The 10,481-nt window shown below is 47.0% G+C and overlaps 1 long non-coding RNA gene across 2 annotated transcripts in view; it reads left to right on the top strand.

The window, feature by feature from the left end:
- The window catches only part of LOC144222773 (uncharacterized), a 10,632-nt gene extending 456 nt beyond the window's left edge, over nt 1-10,176 (top strand). The window contains exons 3-5 of one of the 2 annotated variants that reach the window (XR_013332478.1): nt 8,692-8,952; nt 9,039-9,099; nt 9,454-10,176. This is a non-coding gene — a long non-coding RNA (uncharacterized LOC144222773). Of the gene's footprint in view, nt 1-188; nt 308-8,691; nt 8,953-9,038; nt 9,100-9,453 lie in introns of those variants that run through there. The other variant, XR_013332477.1, reaches the window with a different exon arrangement.
- The last annotated feature ends 305 nt before the right edge of the window (nt 10,177-10,481 follow it).

Below are 10,481 nucleotides of genomic sequence, written 5' to 3'. Positions count from 1 at the left end.
GTGGTGCTTTCTGAAAAGGGGCTGGGATTTGGGGAGGTGGGGCTCCAGGAGGTCACCTGGACCTATTTTTTTGAGGTTATGGGAAACGTAAAACATAAAGAAATGCCTAATTAGGAGTACCTAAATTTATGATGGGGGTGCCTGGGTGGCTCAGTCAGTTAACCATCCTACTCTTGATTTGGGCTCAGGTCATGATGCCACAGTTTGTGAGATCGAGCCCCAGTCCCGCTCCAGGCTGCTAGGATGGAGATTGCCTGGGATTCTCTCTTTCTCTCTGCCCCTCCCCTGCTGCTCTCACTCAAAATAAAGAAATACACTTTAAAAAAAACAACATGATATCGTAAGTTTCATGGCCTAGTTTTGGTATGGTAAATTAAATATGAAATATTTAAATTGCATTAATATTAGAATAATTGAATTAAATTATAATTATTTATCAATAATTATTAAACCCTTCTTTAAATTAATACTATTAAATTTAATGGATCAGTTTTGGACCTAGAGTGTAGAAAATTGAGCCAACTGTGTTCCTCTGTTTATATCACTCCCACCATCCTCATATACAAGATCTTTTTTAAAATTTTAGTTTATTTTTCATCCCTGATCCCTACAGCCATTCTTCTCCTCCTTCCATTTACCAATTGGCACTTATATATCCTTGAAAATGTACATTGCATTAAAAAAAAGTAATCACGGGGACGTCTGGGTGGCTCAGTCAGTTAAGCATCCGACTTCCGCTCAGGTCATGATCTCACAGTTCATGAGTTCGAGCCCAGAGTTGGGCTCTGTGCGGACAACTCAGAGCCTGGAGCCTGTTTCAGATTCTGTGCCTCCCTCTCTCTCTGCCCCTCCCCCACTCAAAAATAAATAAACATTTAAAAATTAAAAAAAAAAGTGGCGTTGGGACAGGCCTGGGTGGCTCAGTCAGTTGAGTGCCGGGACTCTTGATTTCCCCTCAGGTCATGATCCCAGGATCCTGGGACCCAGCCCTTTGTCCAAGCTGACTATGGAGCCTGCTTCTGATTCTCTCTGTCTCTCCCTCTGCCCCTCTCCCACAATCATGTCCCCTCTCTCTCTGTAAAATAAAAAATAAAAAAGGTAGTGTGGGTGTAGGAATGTTTTAACCAACACCTTGGAATTGTGTGACAGAGCTCATTCTGGTCTTTCTCACCCAATGCTATTTTCGAGACCTACTCCTTCTTGCTTTCTGTGCCGTGTATTAGTTAACAGTGTCTTGGGTTGTGTGTCACCCAAAGCTGTCCTCAGCGGTGTGGTGGCCACCAGCATCGATCCAAAACTCCTTTCAGTGTTTCTCCTGAACTACAGAAGGTAGTAAAAAACTAAAACGACACTTCCTCGATTCCCTTGACTTAGGAAACTGTGATTTCATTTCTGCTCTTGTGCAAGACATAAATTTGGAACAGAGCTAAATACCATGGGACATCTGTTTTGCTGTCACAGATCAGGACAGATGCAGGAGGGCTCTGGGGAGCAGCTTCCTGAATCATCAGCTTCCTGTAGTGACTGCTGCTTCCCGATCACAGGCAGAGGTCATGTGCTTCTCGAAGCCGGGAGTCGTTTCCGAACCTAGAACATGTTTCTCCATTCCTTTATGTGGAAACTGGCCAGATTTATTTCTGTCGTCTCCAGCTGAGCCCTAACTGACACAAGTGGCTTAACTAAATAGGGGTTTATTCTTCACACAAGATTAAGAAGTTCGGGGATAAGCCGTTGGTGTTGATATAAATTAATGATGGCAGGGACCTTCTCTGGGAGTCTCTGACTTTTCCTCATGGTCACAAGATGGCTATGTACTTCTTGCTACGACAGTAAAATGTGGTGAAGGCACGCTATGGAGTTCCATGCAGCGGTTAGAAGAAATCTAGTAGATTATGAACTCGACATCACTAATCAGATGACGCAATCCGTATCTCCAACACCCTTCTCTCTAGTCACTTTTGAGTTAAGTGTGACCATGTAACACAGTTCTGGCCAGTGAAATACAAGCAGCGGTCTGACGGGTGAAGCTCTTGGGAAAATCTTTGCTCTCTTGCTAAAAGATATGGGGCATGCTTTTTACCTCTGTCTTTCTCCCCTCTTCTTCCTGTTGCATAAAATTGCATAGCGTGGGGCACCCTGGTGGCTCAGTCAGTTGAGTGTCTGACTTTCAGCTCAGGTCACGATCTCGCGGCTTGTGGGTTTCAGCCCTGCGTCAGGCTTTGCGCTGACAGTGTGGAGCCTGCGTCAGAGTCTCTGTCTCCCTCTCTCTCTGTTCCTTCCCTGCTCCCGCCCTCTCTCTCACAAATAAATAAAATAAATAAATAAATAAAAATTAAAAAATGCACATATATGCTTCCTGACCAGGTATTGTGACATTGCTCTCTGTTTGCGGCGTGCCCACCAGCAGTGCAGAAAAGCCTCTTTGCATCTTTGACCATGCTTGTAACTAATTCTCAGTCGGTTAAGCGTCTGACTTCGGCTCAGGTCATGATCTCAGGGTTCGTGGGTTCAAGCCCTGCATCAGGCTCTGTGCTGACAGCTCAGAGCCTGGAGCCTGCTTCAGATTCTCTGTCTCCCTCTCTCTCTGCCCCTCCGCTGCTCACGCTGCCTCTCTCTCTCTCTCAGAAATAAAAATAAATAAATAAATAAACCCATTGTGAAATGATTTTTTTTTTAAGCTTGTTTATTTATTTTGGGGTAGGAGAGGGCAGAGAGAGAAGGAGAGAGACAATCCCAAGCATGCTCCATGAGCCCAATGAAGGGATCGATCTCACCACCCCAGGATCATAACTGAGCCAAAAATCAAGACTTAGACATTCAACCAACTGAGCCATCCAGACGCCTCCATTGTCACCTGGGTTTTAATGTCACAATTGCACTATGTAAATTTTTGTTAGCTTTATCTGCAGTGAGCTTCACTGAAAGAAATCTTGAGTTTTGATGTGGTTAAATTCATCAAAATCTCCCCTTGTGCTTTGTGCCCTTGGGTCTTGTTTAAGAACTTCCCACTCCAAGATCACAAAGATCTTCATTTCTTTTATTAACTTGCAGTTTTATTCATTTTTATTTTCCTGGGTTTTGGGGAGAGAGAATGTGTGCACATGAGGGCACAAATGGGGGAGGGTGGAGAGGGAGAGAGGGAATCTTAAGCAGGATCCATGTGCTGCATGAAACACCTTACTCGGGGAATGATCTCATGACCCGGAGATCATGTCCTGAGCTGAAATCAAGAGTCAGAGGCTTGACTGACTGAACCACCCAGGTTTGCAGTTTTTTGGTTTTGGTTTTGTTTTTTTAAAAAAGGTTTGAGAGAGACAGAGAGGGAGGGAGAGAATCCCAAGCAAGCTCAATGTTGTCAGTGCCGACGTATGGCTCCATCCCACGAACCATGAGTTTGTGACGTTAGCTGAAACCAAGGGTCAGATGCTCAACTGACTGAGCCACCCAGGTGCCCCTGCAATTTTTAAAAATTTTTTCAAATGTCTGGGGTGCCTGGGTGGCTCAGTTGGTTAAGGGTCCAACTTCGGCTCAGGTCATGATCTTGTATTTCGTGGGATCGAGCCCCACATCGGGTTCTGTGCTGGCAGCTCAGAGCCTGGAGGCTGTTTCAGATTGTGTCTCCTTCTCTCTCTGCCCCCTCCCTTGCTAGCACTCTGTCTGTCTCTGTCTCAAAAATAAATAAACATTAAAATAAAATTTTAATGTCTATTTATTTATTTTTAGATTTTTAAAAATGCTTATTTATTTTTGAGAGAGAGAGAGACAGAGCACAAGCAGGGGAGGGGCAGAGAAAGGGAAACACAGAATCTGAAGCAGGCCCCAGGCTCCGAGTTGCCAGCATAGAGCCCAACACAGGGCTCGTGAACCCAAGACCGTGACCTGAGCTGAGGTTGGATGCCTAACCAACTGAACCACCCAGGGGCCCCCAAGTAATATTTTCAGACTAACGCAGATTCCTTATTTTGTTTTCTTGTCTGGGTTCCTGCTTTCCTTTAGATTTTAACCTAATAAATTCTGGGTATCTGGCTAGCTTTTCTATGCTTTTAACATAATTTGCATTTGTATTTTAACTAGCATTTTTTAAATAATGTTTTAAGCTTATTTGTTTATTTATTTAGAGAACACAGGTGGTGGAGGAGCAGAGAGAAGGAGAGACAGAATACCAAGCAGGCTCCATGCTACCTGCAGAGAGCCTGATGCGGGGCTCGAGCTCACAAACCTTGAGATCCACCTGAGCCGAGATCAAGAGCCAAACACTTAACTGGCTATATCATTCAAGCAGTCCTTACCTGGCATTTTTCCTCTTTTACTTAGAAATATCAGTCCAGAGTCTAGGCAGTCATGATATTGGAAATAGAATTTCCTCTAATCCTAATTAATTAAAAAACAACCTAATAGGAATATGGGCAAAAGATGTAATTAATTCGTGGAAGAAATACAAATGGCCAATAAACATATGAAAAGATGCTTAATCTCACAAGTAAGCAGGAAAAGGCAAATTAAAACAATAATGAAATATTACTTTGGGCCCAAAAGCTTAGCAAAAATGAAACATTAATAATATTAAGTGCTTACACTGTTGGGGGAATGTAAATTAGTGAAGTATTTTCAGAAACCATTTTGACAGTATCTATCAAAATAACAAATGTACCTACACATGAACCCAGAAATTTTGCTTTCAGGAATCTTTCCAAAACAGTACTTGCGAATGCGAACAGAGATATACCGTATATACTTTGCAGCATTGTTCGTAATGGTAAAAAAATTTTTTAACTTAAATGTTCATTAGTAGAGGAAGGGCTAGAAAATATATGCCCATGTGATTATGCCTCCATTAAAAAATAATCAGATCCATATGGACTGCTCTGGAAAGATCTCTGAGACATCTTGTTGACTGAAGAGAAAAAAACTGTATATGTATATATATGTGGTATATGTGAGATTGGCTACTTACATGTATGCAAATGCATAGAGGGGGCCGGAGCAGTAGTTGTAAACATTGGCTGCACTGTGTAATCATTTAATCACTTTGAAAACAATAGTATGGGGGGTGCGCCTGGGTGGCTCAGTTGGTTAAGCCTCTGACTCCAGCTCAGGTCATGACCTCACAGTTCATGGGTTCGAGCTCCATACCGGGCTCTGTGCTGACAGCTCAGAGCTTGGAGCCTGCGTGGGATTCTGTGTCTCCCTCTCTCTCTGCCCTTCCCCCCCACCTCTTTCTCAAAAATAAACATTAAAAAAATTTTTTTTAAAGCATTGCCAGTGGTTAATGAGGGAGGAGAATAGGAATGAGGTGAAAGAGAACCCTGTGTTTTGCTTTTTCACTTCTGTGATGTTTGAATCTTCCACCAAGATAATTACTATTTCAGGGCGCCTGGGTTGATCAGTCAGTTGAGCATCCAACTTCCGCTCAGGTCATGATCTCACTCACAGCTTGTGGGTTCAGGCCCTGTGTTGGGCTCTGTGCTGACAGCTCAGAGCCTGGAGCCTGCTTCAGACTCTGTGTTTCCCTCTCTTTCTCTGTCTCTCCTCTGCTTATGCTCTTTCTCTCAGAAATAAATAAACATAAAAAGAAAAGATCTTACTACTTCATAACAAAAGGGAAAAAAGAATCAGAAAGATTTCCCTGATTATTTCCTCCTCTTCCTCCCCAACCTCTTACATGAATATATATATTTTTTAAAGTAATCTCTACACCAAACCTGGGGCTTGAACTCACGCCCCCAAGATCAAGAGTCATGTTCCACCGACTGAGCCAGCCAGGCACCCTTCCCCAGTCTCTCTTGTACACAGCACTCATCGCTTCTCAGCGCTCCCTCTGAACTGCACTCATTCATTCATTCACTCATTCATTCAATAACTATTAACTGAAACCGCGCTGCATCAGACACATACTTTGGCTCTCCACATGAGTTATCATTAATCCCGTTCTTGGCTGTTTCCCTCACCTTGGTCATCTTTGTCTCCTGTGCTCCTGCGAGGCGCCAAGGACGTCTAACTAGGTAAAAGGGAATCTCGCCGTTTGCTTTTCAAATTATCTTCTCCAAGCCTAGAGAAGCTACTTCTGGTTCAGCACAGACCAACCACCCCCAGCCTCGGCAAGGGTCCTGTTCTGCAAGGCCACTCTCAGCCAGCAGGTGGCAGCCCTGGGCAGGAATTAGGGAAACCACCTCAACCCCGCGCTGAGCATTGGGTCCCCGGGTTGGATGCAGGGGCAAGGTCTTGGCAGGGCAGGTACACAGGAAGAGGGTGATGGGGTCCCATTTTGGTTCCCAAAGCATGGTAGACAGGGGACTTATTTCTGTAGATCAGCTTTAGCCACACTGGCTGGATACCCAGAAGGTTTGTGTGATTTCTTTCACCTTCTGCCTGCAGCAATGCTCTGTTCCATGGCACCCTGTCCAGGCTTCTGTTCTCAGGTGGACTGTATGCTTGTCCCTTCCTAACACCTTCCCAGTTCCCCGGGCTGGGTCTTGGCCCTCCCTGTGCATGTCTTTGCTGATTGGGATGATTGTGGTAGAGGGGGACTGGGGGATGCTGGTTCATGTGTAAAATAATGATGACATCTGGGTGTTACAGATACATTTCAGTCAGGGCCTTTTAGAGTCTCGGTGTGGCAGCCTTAAGGCTTAACCATGAGGGAATTGTACCATCTATTAGGTTATCCTCCTCCTGATTTCCTAGCTGCCGGGGTCTTCTGATGGGAATACACTAGAATGTTCTTTTCTTGCCACTCCAACTTCCTTCCCTTCCATCCTGATCTTTCCACTGCCTTCTGTCTGTCCGTCTTCTTTCTGCGTGGCAGACTTCACCTCTTCTCCAACTTTTCAGTTTTGATCTTTCTCATCTCATCGTCTGGATCTTTCCATCTTCTGTCCCTCTAACACTCTCTCCTAAGCCCTAACAACATACCTTGTCTGGAGCAGTGACTTAATTCTCTATCTTGTCCCTGACTGTCATGCCATGTCACCAGCCATCTAATCCTTTGGGCTGGGGTCTGCAAGAGTCTTGGCTTGTGGAATTCAGTCAGAAGGGAAGGGAAAGATTTGGCGAAAGTGTAGTGGCCAACCTATAAAGAGTTCAGCAAACTCGAGTCAAGTTTGGAGCACAGGCCAGTCACTGAGGAAACCAAGTGTACTGTCATCTCAACCTCTGCCTTTCTTCTAAGGTCTTTTTCCAGCACAAGCTCCCTAATGCCACCCTACAGGCCTGGTGGCAGGGGCCGGCAGTCCGCGGGAAAACGGCCCACCCCAGCTTAAGAACTAGATACGGGATAGGACCCAACATGGTGGGATGGAGAATGGAGGAGATGACCTCTGACCCCAGCTCTGGCCCCTTCCGGGGGTCCCGTGTGACGGGCCATAGGTCATGCCCCCTCCTCCCTTACCATGATCTACATCACAAAACCCACAGCTCGTAACTCAATGCCAGCCAGGGAAGTCTGGGATTGATTTAGGGCCCCCTCTGACCAGTTCACCCCCACTGGACTATGGTCCCTGCGGTGGAGGTGGGGATGAGGGTCATGGGTGAAGTTCAGGCAGAGGGTCCTGACCACCACTACATCACACCTGTTGCACTCTTAGTGGATTTGTTAGGGGGAAGGGTCCAAGCATAGGAGGTCAAGGTTCTCACTGGCCAGCCCCTTCCTGGCTCAGCTCACGCGGAGGGAGCAGTGGCCATGGCCTAGTAAGCATTCAGGAACAGTGTCCTCGGGATTCGGACCTAAGGCATCCCACAAAACAGATTCTTGTTACCCACCAAGAGGGCAATTCAAGAGGTCCTAGGAAAGTGCCCCTCCCCCAATCTCAGTTATGCTGAGTTACTCAAAGCCAGGTCTCCCCACCCAGGAGTTCCATAGCCCACGGACCATCACATTCTACATTTATATTTCTCTTGGTGCATTTCTTCTTGTTAGGTTAGCTTCCATTCATCCACCTTTTCATTCTGGAGATGAAACCACTAAAGAATTTCCTCTACTTGGAATATTTCAGACTATTACATATTTACTATTTACGTAACGTTGCACATGATGTGTTCTACTCTATTCCATTTTGTTGCTTAAAAATGATTTCACGAGGGGCCCCTGGATGGCTCAGTCAGTTAAGCGTCTGACTCTTGATTTCTCTGACTCTTGATCTGGGCTCAAGTCATGATCTCTCAGTTTGTGAGATCAGGCCCCACGTTGGGCTCTGGCAGAGAGTAGCTTGCTTGGGATTCTCTCTCTCTCTCTCTCTCTCTCTCTGTCCCCTGCTCTCTCTCTCCCAAAATAAATAAACTTAAAAAAATCATTTCACAAACAACTAAGGGGCTGGCACTTACAGTTTATAAGTAACCTCTTATATTTTGACATCTTCACAAGTTGTAAAGCCCTTTTTATAAAGAGAAAAATCCACATTATCTTCATAAAAGCCAGTGAGATGGTCAGGCAGGGTTTTTCATCAACCCATTTAATAGACGAGAAACAGAGACACTGAGCCCTTAGTGGATCTACTTGAGATCCCCCTTCTCCACGCCTGGACCCCACCTCGCACCCACTGTCCTCCCCACCTCACCCCACCCCAATGGTGAATGCTGGAGATGGGGTTCCAAGCCAGTCTTCCATGTGCTGGTTTGCAGTCCCCTGTCCCCCAAAGCCTCTCTCCCTCCCTCTCCTCAGCAACCCTCCCAATTGACTTCATTGTCTCTTTCCAGTTTGAAGGCCATCCCCTTCCAGGAACCGGAGGGACAGAGCAGCTGAGTAATTCTGTTTTCTTGTCATCTGTTAACACCGCACCATCTGCCAGCTCCACTCCCCGGGCTCCTACCGCTCCCTGAGAGGCCCGCCTGGGGGAGGCCGCTGTGTCCCGGAGGCTGGACCTCCAGGCCCCCCTCACCAAGGAACTCCAAAGACCCGCACGAAGCTCATTTTTTCTGCTCAGTCCCAACAGCGGCGGGCTAGAATTACAGGGATAAGTAAGGGAGCGGAGCGGGATGGGAGGAGGGCCTTTCTGACGTCACAGGGATAAAACAATAGGATCCACCCCTCCCCCACTCCCAAGGTCCAGTCTTCGAGCCTCCACACCTCCGCCGGGGAGACCGCGATGCTTCAGAGCTGTGAGGGTGAGCCGAGCCCTGCAAGCCACTCGGGGTGAGGGCAAGGCGAGTCCATCTCCCAGGGAGCCCAGGAAGATTTATGGGGCCTCGGGTGTGGCTGGCTGTTACTCAGCCTCTGACTTTTTAATTCCCCAGTCTCCTCACCCACCCCGCCTCCTCCCCAAGAGGGCCTTTGTGCAGGACAATGAGGAATCTATAAATTCCGGGGGACAGGGGTGTGGGGGAGGGGAGCCCCGGTCGTTTCAGCTCAGCATGGACAGCAAGGGGTGGCCTCCATGGGCCCGCCACATCTCATCAGATCCACAGTAGAGCCCTGAGAGAAGGGTGGGGGCCGAGCCTTACCACCACCGTCTTTTACAGCTGAAGAAACTGAGGCTCAGAGACAAAGAGGATCTCTAGTCCCTTCTCCATTTATTCCACCGTTCACTCACGTATTTATTCTCCTCTCTTACTCTTCCTGGGGTCATTCCCTCAGTTGACCATTCACTCAACAAACACATGTGTTCTCTCAGTGAAAACCCATGGAGTACCAACTCAGTACCCGGGCAAGTCCAGAAAACACCAACAACTGGTAAACCCCGGCCCACCCTGGAGGGGCACAAAACAGTAGACTCTGACTTAAAAGGGACCAAAGTATGGCTCCATCCGCAGCCTTTCAGGCTGCCAGCCTGCACCCTTTCCCTCCTCCTTCCCAGCCAACAACCCTGGGCAGCTGATGAAGCCCTTTCATTAGCATTTTAAACTTTAATCCCAGCGAAGGCTCCAGCAGTTAGGTATTATGTGAGCCTTCCCCAGCCTCTTGCTAACGTGGCCCCAAAAGGGTAAGTGGTTGCCCAAAATCACCCCGCTGGTGGGGGGCAGAATAGCAGGACCCAGGCCCTTGACATTGCACCACGGCTGCGGCTGCACTCCTGGGTGCTGTGGGGGTCCAGAGCGTGGGCCTGGGCTGTGGCCCTACACTTCCTCTTCTACCACTTGTCCTAACTAGCCTTGTGGCCTCCCACTCCCACCCCCCATGCCGATCCTTCCCTAATGTTCCCTCCTCCTGTTCCGTTCTGCCTTCCTGCTCCACTTATTAAATGCCCCAGGTTCACCGGTGTCTTTATTTACTCAACCCACCCATCCGTTGTACAATAATAACCAACTCCGTGCTTATGATGCACGCATGTATTTGCTGAAGGACCACACATTCTTGTGTATGTCCCAGTATGTCTCTGCTAAGGATATTAGTGTCTACTTTGTTGTACAAATTAAATCAGTTAAGCCACGTAAAGCACTTATAATAACGCCTGGCACATCGTAAAGGCTCAATACGATATGGCTGCTAAGCTTCCTGATACTGGAAACCACAGGCCTGCCCTCATAGGTGAGGCATTTAAGTGAAACAC

This window comes from Crocuta crocuta, unplaced genomic scaffold, assembly GCF_008692635.1.
Source record: "Crocuta crocuta isolate KB4526 unplaced genomic scaffold, BGI_CrCroc_1.0 scaffold30, whole genome shotgun sequence".
Taxonomy (NCBI): Eukaryota; Metazoa; Chordata; class Mammalia; order Carnivora; family Hyaenidae; genus Crocuta; species Crocuta crocuta.
The sequence above is the reverse complement of the archived record's forward strand: the minus strand, read 5'-3'. Positions and strand labels throughout refer to the sequence as shown.